The following is a 15,464-nucleotide window of genomic DNA, read 5'->3' on the forward strand; positions in this document are numbered from 1 at the left end:
ACCTCATTTTATACAAATGGAGACTTTCTACCATGGATTGAATATTGCTCCTAAACAAGTGGTGGATGGTTCTGCCAATTGAGCTATTTTATACAAAGACATACAATGAAGCATATGAGATCTTAGAAAGAATAAATCCAATAATTGTCAATGGGCTGATGTTAGGAGCAATCTAGGGAAGAAGATTCGAGGAGTACTTGAAGTTGAGGTTGTCTTTTATCAATGCTCAATTAGCTTCGATGAATAATATCCTACAAAATATAGCGTTGTGACAAGGCTTAGTGACCAAAGCACCAGTCCAAGCTACTGTAGTAATGACCTAAATAACACCTGAATCTTGTATATATTGTGGAGACAAACACACTTTTTGATCAATATCCAAGAAATCTGGCCTAAAATTTTTATGTGCCAAATCAAGCTAGTCAAGGTAACCTGAAAAATAATCCATTCTCAAATACTTATAATCCGGTGTGGAGAAACCATCCAAATTTCTAATGGAAGGGACAATACTTATAAAACCAACAAATGCTACCTAAAGCAAATTACCCTCCCGGTTTTTTGGATTACAAAATCAATTGGTATATGATCCTCAACAAACCACCACCCAAAGGAAAGGAACTAGTCAAGCTTAACACGCACTAAGAACATCTCTTGAGAGCCTAATAAAATAATATATGGCCAAAAGTGATGTTGCGATACAAAAGTCAACAAGCATTATTGCAAAATTTAGAAATTCAAGTAGGTCAATTAACAACTGAGTTACGAAATAGACCTCTTGGAAAGCTGCCAACAGATGTCGAAACACCAAAAAGAGAAGGAAAAGAGCAATGCCAAGCAATAGAGTTGAGAAGTGGGAAAGAAATACTAAGTAGGTGATAAAAAATTAAAAAACACGCTGATAGTCACTCTCAAGAAGTTGTTGTATAGAAAGAGTATAATAAAAGTTATGCAGAAACTGCAGTATAGAAAGAGCACAACAAAAATTATGCAGAACCAGTGTAGTCTCCTAAAAAGCAAACAGTAGTCAGCAATGGACAAGAAAACAAAACATGCCCACCAACACCAAATTTTCAACAAATAATAAAAAGAAAGAAAGAGGAAGTCCAATTTGATATGTTTATAGATATTCGGAAGGAAATTCATATAAACATACCATTAGTGGATGCTTTGAAGCAAATGCCAAATTATGTAAAAATCTTGAAGGATGTGCTCACCAATAGAAGAAAGTTTGAAGAATTCAAGGTGGTGACATTAAATAAAGAGTGTAGTGCAATATTGAAACACGAGATCCCACTAAATGTATAGTGTAGTGGATCTTATTTTTCATTATTGCACTACACTCTTCATTCAACGTTAACACCTTGAATTCTTAAAATTTTCTTCGATTAGTGAGAATATGCTTCAAGAATTTGACATAATTTGTCATTTGTTTCACAGCTTTCACTAATGGTATGTTTATATGAATTTCCAAAAATATATCAATGAACTTCTTAAAGTGGCCTTGCTCCTTTCTGTGTAGAAAATGAGGTTTTAGTATGTGTGTTATGTCCTATTTTTCATTGCTGATTGTTGTTTGCGTTTTAGAAGACTGCATTATTTGTGCATAATTTTTGTTGTGCGTCTTCTATTTAGCACTTTTCAACTTTCTCTAATGTATTAAGCTGTCTATGGGAATGAATATTGCATATTTTCTTAATTTCACCTACCTTGTTGAGTATTTCTTACTGTTCAATTCTATTTCTTGACATTGCTCATTTTCCTCTCTTTTTGGCATTTCGGTATCGGCTAATACTTTCCAAAGAGGTCTATTTCGTAACTCATTTGCTAATTAAAGTACTTGAACTTTCAAATTTTGCAAGGATGCTTGTTGACTCTATATCATTACATCTTTTTTTGCCATATATTCCTTTATTAGACCTTAAAGCGATGTTCCCGGTATGTGTTGAGCTTGGTTAGTTCCTTTCCCTTGGTTGTTGCCTTGTTGAGGACCATATGCCATTTGATTTTGTAATCCAAAATCGTGAGGGTAATTTGCTATAGGTGATAGTTGATGATTGTATGAGGTTTGTCTCTTCCATGAGAAGTTTGGATGGTTTCTCTACCATGCGTTGTAAGTATTTGAGAATGGATTATTTTTCTTGGTTCCTTAACTAACTTGATACCCAAAAAAAAAAAAAAAAAAAAATGAAATCGGATTACTCGGACATTGATCAAAAGTGTGTTCTTCTTCATAATATACACAAGATTTAGTTGTTGTTTGACTCATTGTAGCAACAATCTGGAATGGTACATTAGTCATTGAGCCTTGTACCAATGCTAGATTTTTTAGAATAGCAGTAACAAAAGCTAATTGATCGTTGATAGAGGTCAAAACATCAACTTCAAGTACTTCTCTGTGTTTTTTTCAGGATTGCTCCTCACATCAGCCTATTGACAATTGTTAGATGTTATTCTTTCTAGAATCTCGTAAGATTCATTGTACGTCTTTGATAAAATAACTCCATTGGTCAAAGCTTGCACTAATTGTTTAGTAGCAATATTCAATCAATTGTAGAAAGTCTCCATTTGGATAAAACATAGAAAGTCTCACTGTTCTTGAAACTTACTTTGGTACTTTGTAGGCTATGGTGTTAGGATCGCACAACAACGCACACACTTGATCTAGATGAACACAAAGAACAGGATAGAGAAAATGCAAGGACAACTCTAGCTGAAGGATTTATATTGATGACTAAGTATGCACAGTAAGAGAGAATACAGAGAATATAAAAGTATATTTTCAAAGCTCTGCCCAGAGGATATATATATGGGATAGAGAAAATGCAAGGACAACTCTAGCTGAAGGATTTATATTGATGACTAAGTATGCACAGTAAGAGAGAATACAGAGAATATAAAAGTATATTTTCAAAGCTCTGCCCAGAGGATATATATATGGGATAGAGAAAATGCAAGGACAACTCTAGCTGAAGGATTTATATTGATGACTAAGTATGCACAGTAAGAGAGAATACAGAGAATATAAAAGTATATTTTCAAAGCTCTGCCCAGAGGATATATATATGGGATAGAGAAAATGCAAGGACAACTCTAGCTGAAGGATTTATATTGATGACTAAGTATGCACAGTAAGAGAGAATACAGAGAATATAAAAGTATATTTTCAAAGCTCTGCCCAGAGGATATATATATGGTTTAGCTTACTATATTTAGCTTTACCAGATATAATCATCTACTCTATATAACTATTTACCATATATAGCTTTACCCGATATAGCTTTTTACTATGCATAGCTATTTACTATTTATGACAATTACTTTATATGTCATTTAACAAACATAGCTTACTATGTATAACTATTGGCTCAGCTATAAACAAGCAGCAGGCTTCATAACCTTATTCTCTCACTTGGCGACTGATCCAGTCAACCAAGAATTTCATTCTCAAACAATCATGAATATCTTCACTGCACCACCATACCAATTGAGGTTTTGTATCACCTCAATATTTCTACACCAACACATTTTGTCAACATGTTTGCTGGATTCTTTGCACCCTCTATCTTCTCAAAAACACATCACCATCTTCCATTAACCTGTAAGTGAAATGGTATTGCCTTCCGTGTTTTATCTTTAAATGATAGACTAGGTTCCTCACCAACTGTATGACACTCTAACTATCTCTATAAAGAATCTTTTTGTGCGGCTTTTTGTCCAATTCTTCCAGATAGTCAATCATCCATATCGTCTTCTTTCCAACTTCAGCTATTGCCACATACTTAGCCTCAGTACAACGCATTTTTGAAACCTAGATGTTCCATTATCCATGGCTTGCTCCCACTTGGTTGTATCCTCCAACTGTAGGGCCTCCTCAAAGGGTTGTGCTTCCCTTTTATCAGCAATAGATAGTGTAATGAAGGTACATACATATCTGGTACTCTGATAGTACTAGATGATCTTTTCAACACCAGTTCAGGTGTCACTTGCTTCACTTCTGATTCCTCTGCAGTAGTCTTAGCTCCACTTCTGATTCCTCTGCAGTAGTCTTAAGAGTTTCATGAGTATCTGCTATAACATCACTAGGTGAGTTTTCTTGCAACTCAATCTCAACTCCCACTTGCTTCGTGGTCTTGGAACTATGCCCCATATCTGGTTCCTCAACAGTAGTCTCAAGAGTTTCATAAGTATCTGCTACAACATCACTAGGTGAGTTTTCCTGCAACTCAAGCTCAACTCCCACTTACTTCGTCGAACCTTGCTCCACATATGGTTCCATTTCCAATCGCACTTTCTTCAATTCTCTGGTGGTCCTTGTAAAGCTAACTCGTTTCTGCTTGCTCATAACGTAGTTCTCACAACGACCCACATCAACAGATTTCATATCTTCTAAAACTCCTTTTGCAGCCAGCATCTTCATTCCTTTCACGCTCATATTTCCAAGTCTATTGTGTCATAGACTTGAATTTGAAGAACTCTCAACAACAGCAACTATGTTCATACACCCTGCAGTGGTGTATAAGGTTCCAGATTTTGTGCCACGTGCTACTACCGTAGCACCCTTCATAATCTTCCATGAACTCTTTCCTAACTCTGTTGCGTAATTTGTGCTGTCTAACTGACCAATAGAGATGAGGTTTTTCTTGAGACCAGGAATATATCTAACATTCTTTAATGTCCACTGATTTTCTTTCGGAGTTTTTATGCAGACATCCCCTTTTCCTTTAATCTCCAAATCTTTGTTGTTGGCAAGATACACCTTCTTGAAATTTTCAAACTTGAAATTTCGGAACAACTCTTTATTTGGAGAAGAACGAAAAGATGCACCTGAATCCTGGATTCTCCAATGTCTTCTGCTGAATTTATAGAAACATCATCATCTCCATATTTATGATTTTGCTTCCTCTTTGGTCTTGTACAACCTGTCCGAAAGTGACCTTTTTCTCCACAATTCCAGCACGTTACGTTTGATTTATATGGAAATTTTTCTCGGTTATTTGATTTTGATCGCCCTTTGTTTGGGCCCTTCGGTTTACTTCTTCACCGTTGGTCAAGACTGAGAGCACTACCAGATGAATTTCTAATTTCTCGTTTGCGAGTACTTTCGCTGAGAACTATATCTCGAATTTCATCAAACTTCAGTCTATCAGACCCTCGGGAATTAATTTCCACCGAACTCAGTTGACTTACAATCATATTGAATTAATTTATATGATCCACAACAAATCCACCTTCAGACATTTGTAGATTAAACAATCTCTACATCAAATACACCTTGTTCATAGCCGACGGTTTTTCGTACATATTCGACAGCGCCTTCATTAGATCTGACATTGTCTTCTCTTGATGATGTTAAACGCCACGTTTCTGAATAGCGTCAACCGGATAAGCCCTAAGGCTTTTCGATCCTTGAGCTTCCACTGCTCCGTGGTCATGGTATCCGACATCACTCTCAACAGGGGCTCGTAAAGATCTTTCTGGTACAGATAATCTTCAATCTGCATCTTCCAGAAACCGAAATCAGATCCATCGAACTTCTCAATTCCAATCTTTGAACTTTTCATCTTCACAGATCGTGGTGACTTCCACCTGGCTCTGATACCAGTTGTTAGGATCACACAACAACGCACACACTCGATCTAGATGAACACAACGAACAAGATAGATAAAATGCACGGACAACTCTGGCTAAAGGATTTATATTGATGACTACGAGTATGCACAGTAAGAGAGAATACATATAATATAGAAAGTACATTTTCAAAGCTCTGCCCGAGGAGATATATATAGAGTTTAGCTTACTATATTTAGCTTTACCAGATACATTCATCTACTATATATAACTATTTACCATATATAGCTTTACCCGATATAGCTTTATACTATACATAGCTATTTACTATTTATGACAATTTACTTTATATGTCATTTACCAAATATAGATTTACTATGTATAACCGTTGACTCAGCTATAAATAGGCAGCAGGCTCCATAACCTAATATGGAGGGTCGGCTAGAACAGATTAATATTTCACAATATGATCACAATCTTAACCGTGAGTAAGTTATGCTCTATTGACTATGAGAGCTTCTCTTTTGATTTGTTGGATGGTAATGACTTTTGTAGTGGATTTAATATGCCTACAATCTTGGGAATTTGACCAAATAGGGTACAAAAACATTGTCTTGGGAGATAAAATTAACTAATTCTCTAATAAGGAAAAGTAGATAAGTACTTCTTTTATAAATGTTGATTTGAGAACTTAAAGAATGAAGTCTCACTTTCTTATTTTGGAACGATCAACTTTTTGAGACTTTGAATCACGAATCGCTACATAGACTTGAGGGTAAAACAGTGATAAAATTATTTCTTTTTAAAATAGATGAGTCAAAAGTAATTCAAGACATTAGAAATATAAATTTACCTTACGAATTTGAAACTTACAACAAGTGTCCATGGAAGTTATAAAATGTTTACAAATAAATACACGGTTTTGAAACAGTATTAAAGCATAAAATAGTGACAATGATACAGATTTAATAGTCCTTGTAGCTACACAACTCTTGCATGCTCCCACCATCAATCATCCATCAAAGATTGTTGCTTTAGCCAAGTGGTTAAGGCGTGTGCTTGCTAAGTACATGAGGTTTCTTTGTGAGAGTTTTCAGATTTTAGATTTCATCGCTTGGAGGTAGGTTTTCAAATTTCATCGTTTGTAATATAAGAATCCTTCGATGTAGGTTTTAGACTATGTCGCTTGGAACATGTGAATCCTTAGGTGTACGTATTGAAATTATGCTGCTTGAAACTTAAGAAGTTTGAGACATAGGTTTTCAGACACAAGTTTTAGATTACACTATTTTAAACATAAGAAGCTTTTGGCGTGGATTTCAAATTGTATAGCAAGGAACACATGAAGCATTGAATGTAGGTTTAATGCATGAATGCAAGAAGCCTTGGACGATTAAATTGCTTGCAATGCATGAATTCATGTATATGTGTTATCAGGTTCATGGTTGTACCTTAAAGTCAAGGAAAGTGTCTTAAGGAACAAAAGAAGAACTAAGGAAAGGACCAAGATAAAAAAAACCTAAGGGCCTGAGTTTTAAAAACAAGAATAAAAATATGATAAGAAAGAGTACGGTTTCCTAGCACACTAAAAAGACACAATTAAGAATCTACTGGTAGGCTACTTACTTAGTCTTTATACTTAATCCACATTTTCCATATTTTTCTGGTACGAGGAGTTAGTTATGAATGGAGGACACTAGAAAGTGCCATAGACAAGCCTTATTTGTCATCCCCAACCTTTTTTGTTTTAAATATTTTGTGTCATTTCTTTATTTTGTGTGTAAAACTACTTATGTTAGAACTCTATTTTGATATAATGTAAACATATATGTATATTATATTTTAAATACTTACTATTCTCGTCGTGTTCTTCCTTTTCTTATTCCTATAGGATTCTTTCACAGTAAACTCGGTAAATTCCTGTCCCAAAATTTTATGCCTTTTTATGGTCGTTAAGCTAACCAAAGTTGCAATCTTTACTTTCGATAAGCTCGAATATTGGGTCATGAAACATCATTATCTTCGAAAGAGATTTAATTTCTTGTTCTTAGTTGAGGGAGGTTTTAGGGGAAGAATATTACCCAGACGCAACCGAACTTCCGAAGTAGAAGGAATTAACCCATCTGACGCAGAATAGTTGCACTGTCACTACCTATATGAGAGAATTTATAAGATTAAAGAGTTTACCCCTCAACTAGTTGACACAGAGATGAAGTTGGCTAAGAAGTTTGTCCTAACAATGGACGAGAATATCTATAGTACAATTGAGGTCATAGCTCTTACTACTTATGCTAGTGTCCAGACAACAACTAAGGCTATTGGGGAAGCTAAAGTTCGAGAACTCCGAGGGCCAAAACTCTAGAAAATGAAGTGTCAAAAATTAACTGTGAGCTCTAGAAATTTAATATCAAACTTTTCACATATTTATCTCAATATTTAATAATTCTTTTGATTTTAGCATTAGAAAAAAATATAGATAATAATAGAAAAATTAAACATGAAAATAAGATTAATGCTTAGAAATTTAAAGGCACTGACAAATCAAAATTGGCAAAAATCTATTGATAATTGGGTAAACAATACGAAGAAACGCAAAAGAAAAGGTGAGATCAATTGAATCTATTCATGTCCAAGCTCGAGGCTCAAAATCCGAGTCAAAATCAAACCCTCAGCCTCGGTGGACTGGAAACCCAAACCTCAAATCTTTGTCCTAACCAAATAGGTTTGTATTGGTAAAAGACCAAGTTGATTCTAGACTCTACAAAAAATGGTTAAATTTTCCGCAAAATAAAACAAATGGTATTTAAAACATAGCATTCAATAAAACAAAATAGTGTTCATACGTGAGAAATTAAAACAAGACAAACAGTTTAAAAACAAAATAAGAAACAGACACAAAACATTTTAAAACAAAGAGGTTGAGGACGACGGGTGAGATTTGTCTATGGCAATTGCTCTATAGTTCGCTCCCGACCTCAACCAGTTTCTTATTACTTGAAAAAAATGGAGAATAAGGAATGAGTACAAGATTCAGTATGTTGTCTACTTGGAGGCTCTTAATCTTGTCTTTGATATGCTCAGGTACCACATTCTTTATTTTCTTTTTCTTGTTCTTGTTCTTGTGGTAAGTACTTTGGCCCTTTAGTTCTTGTTCTTGACTTGGGTTCTTACCTTGGACCTTTTTTTTATGAAATACTTGCAGGAATCTCTTGGATTTTCATATGAACTCTAAGTCAAGTATGATCTAAGGTTAGATCAAAGAAAAACTCAAAGAACTATGAGTTAAGACCCTAAACTGATCAAATTGCTCGGTAATTAGGTAACGTTAGAATAACCCACTAGATGAACTCCGCTGCCTATGAAATTTTAATGCTGAACATATTATAGCATGTTGAGATTATATATGAAGTTTGGTGGTCATTGGATAAGAATAAGTAGTTAAACCAAGAAACGGTGCAAAATGACCATAATGCCCCTAAGGATGTCTACCAACGGTTCATGACCTACATGACCTTCAAATGCTATGAAACTCTGAAGTAGATCACATTTTATGATGTTTGATAGTTTGGTGAAAGTTTACAAGCCCATAATGCCCCTAAGGATATCTACCAACGGTTCATGACCTAGATGACCTCCGAGCTAGTGACCTTTATGGTCTATCAAGGGGAGTAGTCTAAGGTCACGGAGGAACAAGAAGAGAGCAAGTTACCTTAGCCACAAATCAAGAACCTCCTAAGACCTTCCACGGTACAGCATGCTCATGACTTAGACTATGCTGCTTGGAACACATGAAGTCTTGAGCGTAGGTAAGCAGACTATATTATAGGGCAAGCCCTTGATGCAGTATTAAGACTACATCGCTTGGAAAGTAAGAAGCCTTGGATCTAGGTTTTTAAACTATTCCGCTTGGAATGCATGAAGCCTTGGGCATAGGTTAAGCAGACTGTATTACAGGGCAAGCCCTTGATGTAGTATTAAGGCTACATCGCTTGGAATGCATGAAACCTTGGCCATAGGTTAAGAAGACCATATCGAATGGCAAGCCTTAAGATGCTGTAAGACTATGTCACTTGGAATGCATGAAGCCTTGGACGTAGGTTAAGGTTGTGTTGCTTGGAACGCATGAATCCTTGGACACAGGATTGTCAGGTGCATGTCTAGTGCCGTAAATCCTAGTGGGAGTGTCTTGGAGAACAAATCAAGAACAGAACAATAGCCTAAAAAGTACCAAGAACAAGAGAAAGATCAAGGACTAGAACATGGATCAAGATCCTAGTTCTAAAGACAAGAACAAAGAATAAAAAACCATAGTACTAAGGCCCTTAAAGGAAAACCAAGGTTTTAAAATTTAAGGACCAAGGTCCTTAAGAAAGATCAAGATAAGAATCTCAAGTAAAGAACAAGAATTAGAGGGCCTAAATACTTACAACAAAAACAGAAACAAGAACAAGACAAGAACAAAGAAAGTGGTACCCTAGCATATCAAGGACACGATTAAGAGCTTACAAGTAGGCTACTTACTGAGTCTTCTACTCATTCCTTATTCTCCATTTTTTCCAGGTGATAAGGAGCTGGTCGAGGTCAGGAGTGGACTCTGGAGCATGTGCCATAGACTAACCTCACCCGTCATCCTCAACCCTTTTGTTTTAAAATATTTTGTGTTTGTTTCTAATTTTGTGATTTAACCATTATGTCGTATTTTAAATTAGTAATGCGTGCACACTATTTTGGTATAATGTAAATTATGTTTTAAATTTTAATGGTTTTATTTAAAGAGAAAAATTTACCCGCCTTACACCCATGCTCCTAAACAGTGTCATTTGCTTCATTTGTGTTACCTGCAATAAANAATCCAAAAATTGAATCCAACAAAAACAAACGAGATATGATATCAATTATCATCTTATCAATACCTCTATATTGGCTTAAACATATTGATTAAGGCTGTATAGAAAACCTAAAAACTCGAAAAACTTGAAAAATCCAACTAAACTAACTCAAAATTGGGTTACATAGAATATTTAGTTGGGTTGGGTTATTTTTTCTAGAAACATATTGGTTTGGTTTGGTTTGGTTTTCTAGCTCAAAGAAGAAAAAATTTGGGTCAACCCGAATCGAACCGGGTCCAATACTTTGAGCTTCAACCTTCCACTTTTGGGTTTTCTATTTATTCTTTCAACATTGTTGCTACCCTCGATCTTTCTCATCCGAAGCTGCCTCCTGCCACCGCTCGTTGCTTACAGTTGCATGCTATTCCAGCTCTCACTCTCAATCACACGATCAATCAACCAATCATAGTAACTAGTCACACAACCTAATTCATAAATAGAGTGCTAGGTTAAGTTGGGTGCCAAAGAATTTGTGGTGACTTGGGTTACCAATCCAACTATCTTGAAATTTGGTGTGAATTTAAAAGGTCAAACCCAACTCATCTACCTCTAATAATAGTAAAAAAATATTAGAATACATAGAAACAATTTGGTCCTAGTTTAACAAAAATTGGTGGCATGATATCAACATAGCAGTGCAAATATGCATGGTGTAAAAATCAGTTTGGACCACTCTCAAATGTACCCTAAATCTAAGGCGAACCCTTTTGGAAGGTTTCAATTTCTCAAGGCTTATATAATTCTATTTAAGTTTTAACTTACATAAAATTAAATAATTGAAATGGGGCCGATGAATTTTGAATGAATTGGCTTACACATTTTCAAACATTTTCCCTAATCAAATCGCTTTTGATTAAAAAGAATGTGGTAGGATAGTGATCCATCTGAAAATATAGTTCATTAGAGGAAATCATACATTTTTTATAGATTTTATGGTTTTAAAACAATAAATGAGAAAAGAATCACGATAGTCATATAAATTTAAACAAAGCTAAAGAAGAAATAATAAAATATATGTAGGGTAGGAGGAAATGAAGGCCTTTGTTATGTAGTGTAAAGAAATGATAAAACTTTGCAGAGTGTTCAAAGTTAACTTCACCCAAATATTTAATATATATATAGATAAAAATAAAAAAATAATAGGACTAAAATCGTGGAAAAATAGGTAAATTTGCCCCTCCAACCATAATAGCCGTCGTCAAAACCATAGTGCAAAAGAAGAAAAAACATAGGGAGAGAAAATTTAGGAGTAAAAGTAAGAAAACTGTCGCCAAAAATCTCATCAGACCACTATGAAAGTCGTCTCTAGCCACGATCTTGATCACTTTTCTCAGATCTAGGAGTGAATCAAGGGCTAAAATTATGATATGTTCATTTAGAGGGGATTTTCCACAAGACTCATGGAGAAAACGAGCCAGAAATTCTAATCGGAAGGCGAAGATCTCAGCCGATTTCTAGGATAGAGGAGAGAGAATTTTCCAGCGAGTCATGTGTCAACCGGTGTGAGGAGGAGCGTGTCGGCGAAAAAGTGATACGAGTAACTCGATGCATGGAGATTCACATCACACACAGAGCGAGGCGACTCAATTCGATACAACCATCGACATGCGGCAACTCCAGCAAACCCGCAACCCGAACCGACCCGAACCAAAATGCCTGGACCACGACTACGTAGAAAGCACGCGCGTGAAACTCGTGAGTAAACATACTCTCGATGCGTGGCGGCGCTTGACGACGTGTGACGAGGCATGGGAGCGTGTGAGTCTTTGTTTCCGTCCGTTTGACTTGTGTTTGCCCGATTAGCTTTTCATGAATGAAACTAGGTAAATCGATTGTTATGAGCGTATTGGGTGAATTGTCTGGGTGTTGCTTGTATGCCTTAAGCTTCCACCATACAGATGCATGTATTTAATTCATGTTGAATTATGCTACTTTTTTCCCGTTATTGGCAACAAACCCATGTACAAATGGCAAAATCAGTGTAGAGGTCATGGAAATAAAGTTAGAGTAGTCGCATTTGCATTATATGTTGTAGTTCTTAGGTTAGATCAGGGCGTTTGATTTTATTTTCTGTTTGATTTTGATATTGTTGTTTTATTGAATCAATTGTTAGTTTAAATTAATTTTACGAACTTTTTAGTCCATGACAACATTTTTTTATTATTATTATTATTATTTTTTTATTTTTTTTTATTTTTTTTTTTTTTTTTTTTTACATATTAGGCATTTCATGCATGTTATAATTTTATTTTTTAAAGGAAAAGTAGGGTCACTACACAAAGTGCCGCTTATTCATTTCTTTAAACATATTTTGCTACTTTGTAGGCTTTGGAGGGATGATTAGAGAAGATTAATATTTCACAAGTTAATCATGTGCCTTCATTTTTTTTTCGTGTGGTAGCAAAGTTATTCTTCCACTCAATTTGTCCCCACATTTCAACGTACCGTTACAAGTTTAACAAGAAAAATAATACATTCAACACTTCCACAATGTTACTCAAAATACTTCTAGGACGACTTTCATTTTCTTTACCTTTGCTTTTGTGACTTGACATCATAATTTATTTCTCCCAAGAATCCTTCATGTCATCCTCTATTCTCTGGGCGCCTCCATTTGTGGTGCAAATCATCTAAGTCTTTAAGGATAACTATATAGGTTAACACTCATTCACTGTGAGCTCACCTCTCTTGCTAGCATCCTTAAGTTTTCAGTATGACTAAACTTGTGATGCAACTCAATTGAATAATAAGGATAACTTTCTTTTTTTCTTTTTTCTTTTTTTTTNTTTTTTTTTTTTTTTTTTTTTTTTTTACATTCCCACTACCTACACCTCTATTGGCAATGCCAATTGTTTGACAACGAGCAATTGGAGTAATTTATTTGTTTTCGTTTTTTCTTCATAGCATTTAGAGTTCAAGCTTTAGGATTGAAGAGGAATGGTCTAGGGTTTGGATATATTCTATTTTTTCTATTATTTTGTGTAGGGTGATAGAATTGTTTTAATACATCAAAACTTAAACTAGTCATTATCCTCAATGAACATTGGTGTTGGTGTGGAATAATTCTTGAAAGTAACTTGAGGTGTGGAAGTTCTTGGTTATTCTTTTTGTTGGGAAAATGGTTTAAGGTTGAATGAATAATGAAATTTTTTTGGTGACAAAGATGGATTATAATATATTGGATCCTCATCTTGCACTTGATGAAGACTCCTTTGGATTTGGGTTTTAATTTCATTTTTTTTAGTTATATCTTTTAAGGAAACACACATCTCGTTTCATTAATTCTTTATCATACTAAAAAATTTTACTTTGGGTAGTATGCCCACGACTACTAACTCTTGCTCAAAATAACAATTGCTATACATAATGGGTTCAGTGCTTGATCTATATGCCTAATTAGTTCCGACAAAAAAACTATCATGACACATGCATGAATAAAATAACCATGACTTCATGTATAGACAACAAAATAACTAAGTAGTAATGGGTGCAAGTGTTTCTAAGTAGTTCAAATCAAAATGAAATAGATGGGTAGATTTTTTTTTTACTTACTTATCTTTCTTTTCTGCAATCTAGGAAGCAATTTTTTTATTTCAGACATTTCCTTTCTTTTTTTTTCCATTTTAAGTTTTTTCTTCCATCTACAACAAATCTCAAAGAAATATTTTAGCATTTGGTGTAAAACTATTTAGCAGTGATGGATCTTCAAACAAATTACCTTCGTTTATATAACATTATGTTCCCACGACCACTTTTTATCTCATGACCTTAATGATAATAAATAATTATAAAAAGTAACAAGAGACGTAATAATTTACTTATTACTTGCTACTTGTTATAGTGTATACTTGCACTTATTCTTGTGAATTTGACATCATATTATTATATACACCCATAACGATCAAGTTTATGGCGTCGTTACTCGGAAACCTAATTTTGTTATTTTACTTGTAGATTTTCGTGAGTTGAAGCAAAAAAGATACTATAGTAAGTTTAGTTTTCTACTGGTGCAGAATTCTGTGTATGAACCCACCTACGAAATTTATTTTTGATCCCTAAATAGAGAGGACCTTAAGGCGAAGGTTGAGGGAGCAAATGGAAATGGTAAAAGAGAGTGGACAACAAATAGAAATTAGAGCCCAACTACTAGTAATGCTATTTTTAGTAGACGACAGAGAAAGAATAATTTGAGCATATGCACAGCTAGCTTTGGAAGAGATCCATGCATTATTAGACTTGGAATGCAGGCAAACATTTTGAGATAAATTTCTTGATGTTTCAGATGTTGCAAACCATTGGAAAATTTCATCGACGACCGTCATAAGATCCACACCTACATCTAAAGTCATTTTTTGGAGTTAGTGACTCCTTTAGATTCCAAGGAGTCGACCAAAATGTGATTAGATTGAGTTTATTCCTTATTCTTTGAGGAATGGTTCTAAGTCATGGTTGAATACTTTAGCATCGAGAACGATTGACTCTTGGAATAATCCAACAGAAAAAGTTTTGATCAAGTATTTTCCAACCACTAGAAATGCAAGGTTCAGAAATGAGATTGTTGCTTTTCAAACATTTGAAGATGAGACATTAAGTGAAGCTTGGGAAAGATTCAAGGAAATGCTTAGAAAGTGTCCTCACCCTGAATTACCTCATTTTATTACAAATGGAGAATTTCTACATTGGATTGAATATTGCTAGTAAACAAGTGGTGGATGGTTCTTCCAATGGAGCTATTTTGTCAAAGATAAGCAATAAAGCATATGAGATCCTAGAAAGAATAACATCTAATAATTGTCAATGGGCTGATGTGAGGAGCAATCCAGGAAAGAAGACCAAAGGAGTACTTGAAGTTGAGGCTTTATCTTTTATCAACGCTCAATTAGCCTTGATGACTAATATCCTACAAAATATAGCATTGGGACAAGACTCAGTGACCAAAGACAAGTCCAAGTTGCTGTAGTAATGACCCAGACAACAACTGAATCTTCTATATATTGTGAAGACAA

General features: G+C 34.9%; 1 non-coding gene across 1 annotated transcript; it reads right to left on the reverse strand.

Moving 5' to 3' along the window:
• Positions 1–14,997: 14,997 nt before the first annotated feature.
• On the reverse strand, positions 14,998–15,104 carry LOC111472503. The gene has a single exon (XR_002715434.1). It is a non-coding gene; the product is annotated as a Plant small nucleolar RNA R71 (small nucleolar RNA).
• Between the last annotated feature and the right edge of the window lie 360 nt (positions 15,105–15,464).

This window comes from Cucurbita maxima, unplaced genomic scaffold (genome assembly GCF_002738345.1).
Source record: "Cucurbita maxima cultivar Rimu unplaced genomic scaffold, Cmax_1.0 Cma_Scf00075, whole genome shotgun sequence".
NCBI lineage: Eukaryota > Viridiplantae > Streptophyta > Magnoliopsida > Cucurbitales > Cucurbitaceae > Cucurbita > Cucurbita maxima.